The 15771-nt window shown below is 37.2% G+C and overlaps 1 protein-coding gene across 5 annotated transcripts in view; it reads left to right on the forward strand.

Moving 5' to 3' along the window:
- ubr1 (ubiquitin protein ligase E3 component n-recognin 1) overlaps nt 1–15771 on the forward strand; it is a 227492-nt gene that overhangs the window by 43345 nt on the left and 168376 nt on the right. The window lies entirely within an intron of this gene.

The following is a 15771-nucleotide window of genomic DNA, read 5'->3' on the forward strand; positions in this document are numbered from 1 at the left end:
TCCAGTTTGGTCTAGATTTACTATTTTTGGTACATAGTCGGCTAATCTGTTTGCTAATAGTTTAGCTATTATTTTATAATCTGTGTTAAGTAAAGATATTGGTCTATATGACGCTGGTGCGAGTGGATCTTTCCCTGTCTTTGGTATTACTGTAATTATTGCTGTTTTGCAAGAATCTGGTAAGCTTTGTGTTTTATCAATCTGGTTGATTACTTCCAGAAGGGGAGTAATTAATAAATCTTTAAATGTTTTATAGAATTCTATTGGGAATCCATCCTCTCCTGGTGTTTTATTGTTCGGTAGTTTTTTTTATTATCTCCTGTATTTCTTCTATTTCAAATGGTTTTGTTAATTTATTTTCCTCTGTTTGTAATTTTGGTAGTTCAATTTTAGTTAAAAATTCATCTATTTTGTCTTCCTTCCCTTCGTTTTCAGTTTGATATAATTGTTCGTAGAATTCTCTGAAGTTTTCATTAATCTCCGTTGGATTATATGTGATTTGCTTGTCTTTTTTCCTTAATGCCAATACCATTCTCTTAGTTTGTTCTGTCTTAAGCTGCCACGCTAGAATTTTGTGCGTTTTTTCTCCTAGTTCATAATATTTCTGTTTTGTCTTCAATATGTTCTTCTCCACCTTATATGTTTGTAGTGTTTCATATTTTATTTTTTTATCTGCCAATTCTCTTCTTTTAGTTGTGTCTTCCTTCATTGATAATTCTTTTTCTATATTTGCTATTTCCCTTTCCAACTGCTCTGTTTCCTGATTGTAGTCCTTCTTCATCTTGGTAACATAACTTATTATTTGCCCTCTGATGAACACTTTCATTGAGTCCCATAGTATAAACTTATCTTTCACTGATTCCGTATTTATTTCAAAGTACATTTTAATTTGTCGTTCAATTAATTCTCTAAAATCCTGCCTTTTAAGTAGCATGGAGTTTAATCTCCATCTATACATTCTTGGTGGGATGTCCTCTAACTCTATTGTCAATAACAGGGGTGAGTGGTCCGATAATAGTCTAGCTTTATATTCCGTTTTCCTAAGTCTCTCTTGCATGCGAGCTGAAAACAGGAATAGGTCTATTCTTGAGTATGTTTTATGTCTACCCGAATAATATGAATATTCCTTTTCCTTTGGGTGTTGTTTCCTCCATATATCCAAAAGTTGCATTTCTTGCATCGATTTAATTATAAATTTGGTTACTTTGTTCTTTCTGTTAATTTTTTTCCCAGTTTTACTCATGTTTGAATCCAAATTAAGGTTGAAATCCCCTCCTATTAGTATGTTCCCTTGCATGTCTGCTATTTTTAAAAGATATCTTGCATAAATTTTTGATCTTCTTCATTAGGTGAATATACATTGAGTAAATTCCAAAACTCCGAATATATCTGACATTTTATCATTACATATCTCCCTGCTGGATCTATTATTTCCTCTTCTATTTTGATTTGTACATTTTTACTGATTAATATAGCTACTCATCTAGCTTTTGAATTATATGATGCTGCTGTTACATGTCCTATCCAATCTCTCTTTAATTTCTTGTGTTCCACTTCGGTTAAGTGAGTCTCTTGTATAAATGCTATATCAATTTTTTTTTTCCGTAAATTTAACAGTTTCTTCCTTTTGATTTGGTTATGTATTCCGTTAATATTTAAAGTCATATAGTTCAACGTAGCCATTTCATACTTTGTTTATCTTTCCTTTCCGTTTCCTCATCATCACCTTTCCTTATCCATTTCTGCTTTCTTTTTTTGAACACATTATAAGACAACATTTCTAAAACATAAAATATTTCCATTATTCTCCTATCTAAAATTTCTTTAACCCCACTATTCCCTCCCCTTCCTGAGTTGCCCTTTGTCCCTTGTTGGGCAACCACATCTCTCCTCTCCATTTGGATTTGCGAATTCACTCGCAAGCGTCAACTGATTTCGCAGTGACCCTAATTCTTCCCCACCCACCCACCCCAGAAAAGATTTTAATCTTCATATATAACGGTCACTCTCTTAATTCCCCCCATACTTCTTTTCTTCCCTTTCTTTCCCTTCTTAGTTCTTACCTATACTATATTTTTTTTTAATATATACATACATACATACACACACACACACATATATATATATATATATATATACACCTACATACACACATACATATAGTTCGTGGTCATTTTTGTTCTCGTTACATGTCTTTATCTCTCTGTCTGTTTTGTAGTTGTTCTGCAAATTTTCGTGTCTCCTCCGGATCCAAGAATCGTCTGTTTTGCTGCCCTGGAATAACTATTTTAAGTACTGCTGGATACTTTAGCATAAATTTATATCGTTTTTTTCCATAGGATGGTTTTTGCTGTATTAAACTCCTTCCTCTTTTTCAGGAGTTCAAAACTTATATCTGGATAGAAAAAAATTTTTTGACCTTTGTATTCCAGTGGTTTTTTGTCTTCTCTTATTTTCCTCATTGCTTTCTCCAATATATTTTTTCTTGTTGTATATCTTAGGAATTTTACTAGAATGGATCTTGGTTTTTGTTGTGGTTTAGGGGCTAATGTTCTATGTGCCCTTTCTATTTCCATTTCTTCCTGTAATTCTGGACTTCCTAGGACCCTGGGGATCCATTCTTTTATAAATTCTCTCATATTCTTGCCTTCTTCATCTTCCTTAAGGCCCACTATCTTTATATTGTTTCTTCTATTATAATTTTCCATTATATCTATCTTCTGAGCTAACAGCTCTTGTGTCTCTTTAACTTTTTTTTAATCAGATTCTTCTAATTTCTTTTTTATGTCATCTACTTCCATTTCTATGGCTGTTTCTCGTTCTTCCACCTTGTCCACTCTTTTTCCTATATCTGACATGATCCTCTCTAATCTATTCATTTTTTCTTCTGTACTTTTTATTCTTCTTTTTATTTCACTGAATTCTTGTGATTGCCATTCTTTTACTGATTCCATATATTCTTTAAAAAAAAATATATCCATGTACTTGCCCTTCCCTTCATCTTCCATTTCTCTGTGTTCTTCCTCTTCTTCTGAGTCCACTCCAGGATCTGTGTCCTTTACCTCTGTCTCTTCTGGTTTTCTTGTTAGTTTGTTTGTTTTATTTTGTTGGGTATTTTTGGTCTTCTTATTTTTATTAGAAGTGTCTTGATGCTGGTCTTCTTCCTCTGGGTTGGTCATCTGTTGTTTCTTTGATTTCTTTTTACTCTCTTCTTTCTTGTTCTCATTATTTTCTATGTTTTCCTCTTGCTGCTTTGTTGTGGTTGTCAGTTTCAGCTGTGGAGATCGACTCCTCAGCTGGTCCCCCCTCCCGCCAGTGTTATTTTTGTCTTGCGCGGTTGCGCACTTTTGTTTGGCTCCGTGAGCCATTTTTGTAGTCCCGGGTTCGGGGCTTCAACTGACCTTAGGGAGCGGGCTTCTCTCTCCACGGCGGGCCTCCTCGCACAGGTAAGGCCTTCACCTTCTTCTTCCGACGTCTTTTCTTCTTCTCTTCTTCCCGTTGCTTTTGGCTTTTCTTTCTTCGCTGCCATTTTCTCCACACCTTTACTTTCACTTTATTTTGGTTTCTGTGTTTGTGCCTTCGTTTTTTCACTGTCTTTTTTTTACTTTTCCGGAGAGGGCTGGAGTTCCCCGACCGGCCACTACTCCATCACGTGACTCCTCCCTCTTTTTTCCTTAATGCCAATATTGTTCGTTTAGCTTGTTCTGTTTTAAGTTGCCAGGCTAATATTTTATGTGTTTTTTTTCTCACAGTTCGTAATACTTTTGCTTTATTTTCATTATGTTCTTCTCCACCCTGTACATTTGTAATGTTTCGCATTTAATTTTTTTGTCTGCCAATTCTCTCCTTTTTGTTATATCATCCCTTTTTACTAATTCCTTTTCTGTACTTACTATCTCCCTTTCCAACTGCTCTATTTTCCGATTGTAATCCTTTTTCATCCAAGTCACATAACTTATTATCTGCCCTCTAATGAAGGCTTTCATTGCGTCCCATAATATAAATTTGTCTTTCACTGATCATGTGTTTATTTCAAAATATGTTTTAATTTGGCGTTCAATAAACTCCCTAAATTCCTGTCTTTTAAGTAGCATGGAGTTTAACCTCCATCTATATGTTCTTAGTGGGATGTCCTCCAGTTCTATTGCTAATAATAGGGGTGAATGATCTGATAGTAGTCTAGCTTTATATTTAGTTTTTCTAACTCTCCCTTGAATATGGGCTGAGAACAAAAACATATCAATCCTTGAGTAAATTTTGTGCCGACTCGATCAATATGAAAATTTCTTTTCTCTTGGGTGTTGCCATCTTCATATATCCGTAAGTTTCATTTCCTGCATTAATTTAACCATAAATGTGGCTACTTTATCCTTTTTACTTGTCTTGTCCAGTTTTATCCAACATTGGGTCCAAATTAAGGTTAAAATCCCCTCCTATCAAGATATTTCCTTGTGTGTCTGCAATCTTCAAAAAAAAATCCTGCATAAACTTTTGATCCTCCTCATTAGGTGCGTATATATTGAGCAAATTCCAAAATTCTGAGAATATCTGACACTTTATCATTGCATACCTCCCTGCTGGATCTATTATTTCCTCCTCTATTTTGATTGGTACATTTTTGTTAACTAGTATGGCTGCACCTCTAGTTTTTGAATTATAGGATGTTGCCATTACGTGTCCTACCCAGTCTCTGTTTAGTTTGTTATGTTCTGCTTCAGTTCGATGCGTTTCCTGCACAAATGCTATGTCTATTTTTTTCCTTCTTCAATAAATTTAGTAGCCTCTTGCTTTTAATTTGGTTATGTATTCCATTAATATTTATAGTCATATAGTTCAACATGGCCATCTTATATCTTGCATACACCTCTTTTCCACCTCTCTTATTACACTTAATGTACGACAACACATTTAAGACATAAAGTACTCCCGCAGTTCCCACATCCACTAATACCTTAACCCCAAAAGTTACCCCCCTCTCTGAGTTGCCCCTTATCCCTTGCCGGGCAACCACACTCCCCTTTTCATTTGGATTGCGATCTTGTTCGCAGCGTCAACTGATTTTGCAGTGATGGTTATTTCCCCTCTATCCAGCCCTCTCCAGAAAACACTTTTTTTTGACAAATATAACAAAGCTCTCTCTCTCTTTCCCCCCTTACTCCCTTCCTTCCCTTCTCTTTTCCCACTTTAGTTCTTTACATATACATTGTTTTTATATCTCTGTATATACTTTATCGCCGTTCTTCATTCTTGTTACATCTGTTCTCCTGTCTTGCAAATGTTCTGCGAATTCTTGCGCTTTCTCTGGATCCGAGAACAGTCTGTTTTGCTCCCCAGGTATAAATATTTTAAGCACTGCTGGATGTCTTAACATGAATTTGTATCCTTTTTTCCATAAAATCGATTTCGTTGTATTAAACTCCTTCCTCTTTAAGAGTTCAAAACTTGTGTCTGGGTAAAAAAATATTTTTTGACCCTTGTATTCCAATGGTTTATTATCTTGTCTAACTTTATTCCTTGCCCGTTCCAGTATATTTTCTCTTGTCGTGTATCTCAAAAATTTTATTAAGATGGATCTTGGTTTTTGATGTGCCCGTGGTTTCAGAGCTAATGTTCTGTGTGCCCTTTCTATTTCCATTTCTTCCTGCATTTATTCCCAGGACCTTCGGGATCCATCCTTTTATAAATTCCTTCATGTCTGTGCCTTCTTCACCCTCCTTCAGGCCCACTTTTTTTTTGTTGTTACACCTATCATAATTTTCCAACATATCAATTTTCTGAGATAACAACTCTTGTGTCTCTAATTTTTTAGTCACTTTCTTCCAATTTTTCTCTTAACTCATTTACTTCCATTTCTACAGCAGTTTCCCGCTCTTCCACACTCTCTACTCTTTTCCCTATTTCTGTCATTACCAGTTCTAACCTTTGCATTTTATCTTCTGTTCTTTTCATTTTCCTTTTAATTCCATTAAATTCCAATGATAACCATTCTTTTAGTGATCTCATTCTTCCTCTTTTTCTGTGTCTGTACCTGTGTTTGTGTCATCTTCTTCTCTTATTTGTGTCTGTGTCTCTTCTGTTTTCCCTGATGAGCTACTTGTACCCCTTTGTCCGGCCTCTTCCTGCTGGGCCTCTTGTTGCTGGTCCTCCCCTCCTGGGCTGCTTGTCTGTCGTGCTTCCTGACGTTGGTCTTGTCAGTCATCCCTCCGTCTATCTCCCACGTCTGTTTCATCGCTCCCTCATCTGCTGCCTTCCTCGTCCTCCAGTTGAGAACCCTGGTGTTGGGTGTCCCTCAGCTGTTCACACTGTGACAGCCCGCTCCTCTGCTGAGACCGCCTCCCACCGGTGTCCTCTTTCTCTTTTGATTGCGCACTTTTGTTTGGCTCCGAGAGCTATTTTTGTAGTCCACTGTCTGGTGAGTCGTGACTCCGCTGGGCAGGCACTGACCTCGAGGGTCGGCCACCACAGCACCTTGTTCCTTCTTGCAGTTAATGCCTTCTTCTTTCTTCTCCAGTGACTTTTCTATTTTTTTTTCCAGTTGCTTATACTTTCTCCTTCTTGGAAACCATCTTCTTTCTCTTCTCTGTATCTTTATCTTCTATTTCTTATATTTTATTTTTGTTATGCTTTGCTCTTTCCTAACTTTTTTCCTATTTTCCTGGAGAGCGCTGGTTTTCCCGATCGGCCACTAATCCATCACGTGACTCCTCACAGCATCATCATTGAGTACAATTTACAATGATCAGTTCTATACAAAGTTTTCTGCAGAGTTCAAGCTCTTTTCGTCCCCCACCCTCAACATTTAACATTAACTAACCACAGTTACACTCAACATTCAAGACACTCACAACAAAGGTATAAGACATATATCAGGGTTTTATGGGTTTATCATGACATTGTGGCCAGAGCACAGGCTGTTTTCTTAGTATTTTAAAGTTTTGTGTAACTTGATGGTCTATTAAATTGTAGTTCAGAAGGGATTATGAAACCTCAGGTTCTTTTAAATTGTTGCTTGAAGCAGTAATGAAGTGTTTAACACTATGACTTAGTCCTTAGGCTGTTCAAACTCACAAATCTTGTGTTATTTCCTCAGTAAGAGATTTCTTCTTTTACTCTAATACTGGTGGTCTTCAACTCCCTTTTAGCTTCTTTTTTTTAAACTTTATTTAAGATTTTATAACATGAATAAAATAGAAAGTTACAGTAAAAAGATTAAACATAAGATAATAAAAATTACAATACTACTTCGGCAGACTAAATAAACTAAACCCCCCCCCAAATTAGTACACAACATTAATGACCTAGCTTAAAGTTAGTCTAACCCCCCCCAAAATAAAAAGTGAAAGAGTGAAGAGTTAATAAAATGAACAATAATTATATTAAAAAAAACCCTTACACAAAAAAAGATAAAAAATAACAAATAAAGATACTAACATCAAAAAATTTTTTAAAAAATTATCAATACTAAAATATCAAACTTAAAAACATTTTTAAATCAAACTTAAATGCATATATTTAGCAAATGGAGTCCACTTCAACCTATAAAAAGACATCCTATCCTGAATTGAAAAAGATATCCTTTCCATGGTCAAACAGAACTTCATCTCCAAATACCACCTATCTAAAGTTAATATATTTCTATCTTTCCAAGTAAGAGCTATACATTTCTTGGCCACAGCTAAAGCTAAATAGATAAAAGAAATCTGATAATCTTGTAGGCCCAAATCAATTAATGATTGCATATTCCCTAATAAAAATATACCAGGATCTAATACAAGACAAATATTATATAAACTATTAAATATAGATTGAATACCCTTCCAAAACTGTTGCCATCGATCACAAAGCCAAACAGTATGCAAAAAAGTATTAGCCGTCTGGTCACAACAAAAACAGCAATCCGACTTACTAAGACCAAACTTTTTTAGTTTCTCAGGTGTTAAATATAACTGATGTATAAAATTGTAATTAATCATCGCTAATCTAGCATTATCCAATTTCCTAATACTATTCTGACAAATTTCCATCCAGGCTTCTTCAGCTATTATAAAACCTAAATCTTTTTCCCATTTCAACTTATCCTTATCCCAATATTTTTTACTATCAATTTCTTGTAAAATACGGTACAAATCAGATATATATCCCTTTTGTTGTATTGAAAGTACATATTCCTCAAAATTAGAATCGGGCAATAAAATCATATGTCAACCACATATCTGCCTTTTAGCTTCTTAAGAGTTCTCAAGTTCTTTTACAAGGCTGCCTTCTAATAACAAAAAGAGACAGAAGTGGTCTGGCTTAATTTAAAGCCACTTAGAACACCACCTCCTTCCCTTCTCCAAAGAATACTGTCAATCTTTTTTCCTTCTGGTTTCTTCTTCTGGGCTCAAGATGCCTTTCCCTTCAGATATATATACCCTTAAACTCATGAAATGACATCATCAATGAGGTGAGTGTTAATTCCTAGAAAACATGTGATCAGTTATTAGAATTTTAAACAGTTGCCAACCCCAGTTTCTTGTAAAACTTGTGATCTTCATACCTCTAGCTTGTAGATGACATGACCCTGAAAGATTACCTCACTTTTGTTTCAAAGACTTAAGTATATCAGTCACATGGCTGAGATTCGTTTCTCTTGTTCAAGAGGCCTTAAGTGGTTTAGTTTAAAAACAGATGGTTTCCTTCAGCACTTATTGAGTACTTAGATACTTCAGTTTTTAATAAAGCAAACACTCCATTGTTCTTGAATAATTAAGACCCACTTCAAATCCATTCGCTCTCTTTCCAAGACCCGTGACTTTGAAAACGAACATTTTCTGATTTCAATGCTGTATCTGTAAATGTCCTGACTTGTGTGTAACCCTGTACCAGCCCACAACTAACTTACTAAGTATACATATAAAATATTTTGACTCTAAAATTTACTAGAACATTTTTTATAAGAAATATAGCTTAACCTAGAATTAATATTAACACAGAGCTATTATAGACTTTTGATCCCAACAGCACCTCTTGAACCAGCAATATGAGAAAAGATCAACAGAACATATAAATCACCCATAAGCCTTACTTCTGACTTAGCACTCCTTGATGAAGTCATTCATGATTGCACCAAAAAAGCAATCTAAGGATAACACAACTGCAGAAGAACTTGATCTTCATTTGTGAGGAATCTATCAGCCTAGTGTTGGATATGCAACAATAACATTGAGATCGCTGCTCTCTTGTACCAGAGGAATGCTTTCTGCAGCAGGCAAAATTGTCTAATCAGCAGCAGAGTTCTTTACATCAGCTTTAAACTGAGGGTAAAAGGATAATTTAAAAAAAAAGGGCAGATAAGGCTATAGCATTATTCATGGACCCGGTTTGGATGGCAAACTGGAACTGGTGCATTGTTGCTGGAAAGTTTGATTTAATGCATTCCATTACCAGTCGCTCAAACCACTTCATGAGCACTAGGTTCTTCGTTAGCTCCTGTCCTTCTTTCCTCTTTTCTTTGGCTTGGCTTCGCGGACGAAGATTTATGGAGGGGGTAAATGTCCACGTCAGCTGCAGGCTCGTTTGTGGCTGACAAGTCCGATGCGGGACAGGCAGACACGGTTGCAGCGGTTGCAGGGGAAAAGTGGTTGGTTGGGGTTGGGTGTTGGGTTTTTCCTCCTTTGTCTTTTGTCAGTGAGGTGGGCTCTGCGGTCTTCTTGAAAGGAGGTTGCTGCCTGCCGAACTGTGAGGCGCCAAGATGTACGGTTTGAGGCGATATCAGCCCACTGGCGGTGGTCAATGTGGCAGGCACCAAGAGATTTCTTTAGGCAGTCCTTGTACCTCTTCTTTGGTGCACCTCTGTCACGGTGGCCAGTGGAGAGCTCGCCATATAACACGATCTTGGGAAGGCGATGGTCCTCCATTCTGGAGACATTACCCACCCAGCGCAGCTGGATCTTCAGCAGCGTGGACTCGATGCTGTCGGCCTCTGCCATCTCGAGTACTTCAATGTTAGGGATGAAGGCGCTCCAATGAATGTTGAGGATGGAGCGGAGACAACGCTGGTGGAAGCGTTCTAGGAGCCTTATACACATGCAACTCTTTTCTTGACCCCCCCCCACCTTATGCCTTTGCTCATTGATGGGGTATAATTAAAGAATCTTCTGCAGCCAAACATAAAAGTCTTCAGCCTTTTTAAAAAAAAATGTGGCCTGTGTAATTGGCACCCATTCCCCAAGGAGGAAGGGAATTTTCAATGCATTTGTTACTTCTGCCATTTAATAACTGATTGCTTCATCTGAATTTCTGTTACCTGTGATTTCAACTTTGAAGAATAAAGACCAAGTTTGCATAAGAAGGCTACCTCTGAACTCCAAGTCATAAGTGTTCATATTTCAAACTTTATCATAGTTCTTTGTTCATGTCAAAATCTCATGACCTAACAGCCCAATGGAACCACTTTTATCACATGGACTACAACTACTCTCAAACATAGTTTTAATGCGAGACACTAAATGCTGGCCTTACTTGTAATAATTATGAGAATGATTTATGTGAATTGTCAACCCCATTATGTCACCCTTTCCAGATCTTGTCTTTGCTAAGATTTTGCTTAAAACCTTGCTCTTAACTTCATGTAAAATATTAAATCACATAATAGTTTCTTGATGCCTCATCCTCCAATAGAAAGATGTCTTTTGCTGCTGTGGGATTGGAGTGCTTCTGAAGTTGGAACAATCTTGAGGAAATTTACTATGCATCTAATGTGTGTGAATTTTTAACACAGTTCAGGTAATACATTACACAATACACAAGGGCTGGAGACACTCAGCTGCTCATGCTGTTTCTCTAGGAAGCAAAGGCATGTAACCAGCATTTTGTGCCTGTGAGCCCTCTGTCAAGGAATGAATAAAAAGCAGACAGGCGCCTGCACCTGATGCATTATTCCACTCAATTAGCATCCAGGTCAGTTGATTCCTTCCCTCAAATCCCATCTCCCATTGCACTGTGACATCCAGCAACTTGCAATTTGAAAGCACATCCATAATTTTTGAATTGTAGTTTTGACTTTTGGATTGACGCTTATTCTGCATTAGCGAGTTAGTAGAGTATAATGATAGGAATATTAATAGGTAATATATGGTGTTATATAGTTTCAGGTTGGTGTTTCAACGTAGTTGTTTTTTTTACTACTTTTGTGAGAAATTGGCAATGTGCCAGAGGAAAAGTCATTAAATGCTGCTCAAAAATAAATCTGTTATAAATAATTGAGTCAGATTTTCCTGGAACATATCCAGGAGTGGAAATGTCACGTAAACATGTCTGAGTTTTTGCAGATGATATTACGATGTGAATTATTATCCATGATCTTTCAACTGATGTCAGTCTTGATGCAATGTTATTCAAATTTGTATATTCCTTAAATTTAGTCAAGTGACGTACTTGTCATGTTGCACTGAATGTAGTCATATTTTCATTAATTCATTGCCAAAGATAAACACGGAAATGTTGCTGTCATATTAAATCAATTAAACTGAAATATTCAACAGGCCAGGTAGCATCTTGAATAGAGAAAGACATCTATTTCTTAAAATAAAAAAAAATTTAGACATACAACATGATAACAGGCCTTTTTGGGCCCAAGTCCATGCTGTCCAATTTACACCCCATTAACCTACATTCCCCGTATGTTATGAACGGTGGGAGGTAACCGGAGCGCCCGGAGAAAACCCATGCAGACACGAGGAGAATGTACAAACTCCTTACAGATAGTGTTGGATTCAAATACCTGGCTGGTCCTAATCACTGGAGCTGTAAAGGCAATGTGCCAAAAGTGGTTGTGGAACTGCATCTCACAGAAAGTTGCTAGTTCATTAGATATATTCAAAAAGGAGTTGGATATGGCCCTTGTGGCAAAAAGGTATAGAGAGAAAGCAGAAATAGGATGCTGAAGTCGTAATCGTGTTGAAAGGGTTAACAGAAGCATGGGATTGAATGGCCTTCTCTTGCTTCTATTTTCATTATAATTGATTCCAGCTCAAATAATTTTTGTTTAAGATCTAATCCTCTTTGGTTGTTTTGTCAATGATCTTCCTTCCAGTTGAAGCCCAAAAAATGGGAATTTCACTGTTGCATAAAGTTCAATTTCATCTGCAACTCTTTGGTAAATGAAACAATTCACATCAATATACAGCAGGATCTAGATGGAATCAGGGATGAGCTAATAAAGTAGCAACTAACATTTGCACCTTGACATAGCTTAAGCCAAGACCACCTCCAACAAGTAAAAGTCTTATCAACCCATCATAAATATTCAATGGTATCACCATTGTTGTCATCATTTTCCTGGGGAATAACCATTGAGCAGAAATTCAACTTAGGGAGCCACATGGCTAGAAGAGCAGATCAGGGACTGGATCATTACCTTGCACTTGAAAACATCTAGAAGGCACGTCAGAAATGTGTTGAAATACAGTAATTTGTCTGGATCAGTGCAACCAACAACTTCAAGTTCAAATCAATCAGTCAAGAAGTTCACTAGATTAGTACCCCTTCACCCACTGTAAATACATATTCCCTCCACTACTAGTGTCCAATGAGTGTAATGTGTACCATTTACAGATGCTTTGCAGTTGTTTACCTAGGCTGCTCTGACATCGTGTCAGGTCAAAAGGCAGAAAGGAGCACCACCACCTGCTACAGCTTACCCTCCAGTCAGAGACCATCCTGACGGAAACAAATTGCAGTTCCTTCATTATCATTGGTTTGAAACCTGGAGCTTGCTACTTAATCACACTATGGAAACTTTTCCTCTGAAGTTCTGCAAGTATTAATGTGAATGGTTCAGTGCCATCACCTATATTGCAGTTTGGAATAGGCAACAAACATTTGTCTTGCCAACAATGGAAAAAATTAATGTTAAAAATATGTAACCTGCAAAAGTGTAAATTCTCCCTTGATTCAGTTTCAGATAGTTGCCAGAGAAATGGATGGGCAGATGGAATGTTGGTTGGAGACAGTCCGAGGCAATGGTATGAATCTTCCCAGAATTTAGTTAAAGGGATTTTCTGTCCTGTATTGTTTGTTGGAGAAGCATTCTGATTATTTGGAAGCATTGGATAGATTGAGGAAAATGACAGGATGCCATTGGTGGACTTGAGAAATGGATGTAAACTGGATTCATAGCGTCATACATATCAAGTTAATATTTTCACGAGATTTGCTGCAAGATGACTGGTGTGAAAGAAATAAAGTACGAACAAGAATCTTTTCTCTGTGACTGCAGTTCCAATCACCAAGAGGGCTGGGACATATTCTGCTTCCTGGCATTTCTGCGGGGTTCAGTCTTTAAACTAGGCTGCCTGCCAGTGACTGTCCAGCCTTGACCCAACTTCTGAGAATGAGCATTTGTCGGAGGGAATGCGGATTTTCTTGATGCCTTGCTTGATGCTGAATGCCCAGGAAAGTGGAGGGGTACAGACATTGGCAAACCTAGCTAAGTCCCTCATGGGCACTGACCTCCCATCCACTGGACACATCTACTTGAGGCATTGCCTTGTATGCAGCCAATATCATGAAGGACTACCATCACCTTGATCAACCTCTCTTCTCACTACTTCCTTCAGGCAGAAGATACAAATCCTTAAGTCTAGCACCTTAATTTAGTAACAAATTTTGTTGAACAGCTGTCAAGTTTTTGAACCTTACTGTGCTCCTGGGAGTTAACACTCTACTGTGTGATTGGATCATGAATTCTCTCAACTCCAGACCACAATCAATGAGGATTGGTAAGAACATCTCTTCCACAATCTCCATCAGTACTGGAGCACCACAGGGCTGTGTTCTTAGCCCCCTGCTCTACTCACTTTACACCTATGACTGTATGGCTCGATATGACAATAATACCATCTACAAATTTGCCGACAATACCACTGTAGTGGGTTATATAAAGAAGGGAGATTGAAAACTTGGCTGAATGGTGCACTCAGTGTCACCAAAATTAAGGTGGAGAGGGTGAGCAAATTAAGTTTTTGGGAGTCACTATCTCGGAAGATCTTTCTTGGACCCAACACATCAATGGCATCGTGAAGAAAGCACATCAGTCCCTCTCCTTCCCCGAGAGTTTGTGAAGATTTAAATTTCTACAGATGTGTGGTTGAAAATGTGCTGACCGGCTGCATCACAGTCAGGTATGGGGACACCAATACCCTTGAGCATAAAGCCCTCCAAAAGGTAGTGGGCACAGCCCAGAACATCACAAGCAAAACCCTCCCCACTATTGAGTACATCTACAGGGAATGCTGCCATTGGAGAGCAGCAGCAATATCAAAGACCCACACCACCCAGGACATGCTCTGTTTTTGCTGCTGCCATCAGGAAAGAGGTATAGGTGCCATAAGACTCGCACCATCAAGTTCAGGAACAGCTGCTATCCCTCCACCATCAGATTCCTGAACGACAAGCACAAATTGGAGACTAATTTAAGGACTCCTACTTGTGCACTTTTTTTTTAAGTCTCTCTGAATTGCACAGTTTGTTTAAATTCATTATCTATTAACGGTTCTTTATTTATATGTATATGTAGAGTACAATTTTTTTTGTTGCACGGTCAATTAGTAGCAATTCTGCCTTGCCCACAGGAAAATGAATCTCAGCATTGGATGTGATGCCATGTTTGTATTCTGACATTAAATCTGAAATCCAAAATCCTTTTATCTGAACCATAAGCTACTCTGGGACCACCAAAAGGTCTGTCTCTACTGCTGAAACATTTCTTTTTCTCGCTCTATTATCTCAATATTCAATTAACTTTAATTTGGTAGTTGGATAGACTTTACAATTTGGTTCCAATTTAGAAAGCATTTTGGTTACCTTAGATTTTTATTAATTTGTCCAATTTTACATAATTATTTTTACCCTCAAGTTCAAGACATTGAATACCTAACCTAGACCATTGAATATATCCAATCTTTCTTGGACATATAGACCAAAATCTTTCCTCTTTTTGAGCAATTATCTGCCAAATGTAAATGACCTAATCAACATTTCTTTTGCTATTTACAGATTAGGAGTTTATTAACCTCCTTAACACTGAGGCTTCCCCAAGACTTAGATTTTAATCTTATCTGGGAAGTGTATAATTTTAGACCTAATCAGAAAGAACTGCTTTCAGCCCTTTATGAACTACTATTAAGATTTAGTGATAGTTCTTTATCTCACATGAAGAAAGTTTGGGGACATGACTTTCAACAACTCTTTCCTGAAGATACATTGGAGTCTATTTTGAAAAATGTGCATTCATCTTCTCTTTGTGATAGACATTCCTTATTACAATTTAAAGTTGTCCATAGGGCTTGCTATTCCAAAATTCAATGAGCTAACTTTTACCCTAGTATATCTTCTAAATGTGATAAGTGTACAACTCAGGAAAGTACTTTGTATCATTTGTTCTGGCTATTTCCCTCCCTTTGTAATTACTGGAAAGAGGCATTTACTACACCCTCTTTAAATTTTTTTTGAATATTTTATTTAAAAATTTAAAAACCACAGTAATCTTTTCTGAATTGAAATAAATCTATCTCCAAGCCCTTTTATTGCTATTTTTAGAATGAGTGGGCCAGTGGACATAATTTTGACTCCATCTCAATCCTATGTAGTTGCTTTTGTTTCCCTGATTGCTAAAAGGCTCATTTTACTGTGGTGGAACGATGTCCCTCCCACACATACACAATAGTTATCGGATTTGATGGCTTCTTTCTCTAGAGAAAATTAAGTGCTCAACTACTAAAACTCGTT

The sequence above is a fragment of the Narcine bancroftii genome, chromosome 2 (assembly GCF_036971445.1).
Source record: "Narcine bancroftii isolate sNarBan1 chromosome 2, sNarBan1.hap1, whole genome shotgun sequence".
Classification (NCBI taxonomy): Eukaryota; Metazoa; Chordata; class Chondrichthyes; order Torpediniformes; family Narcinidae; genus Narcine; species Narcine bancroftii.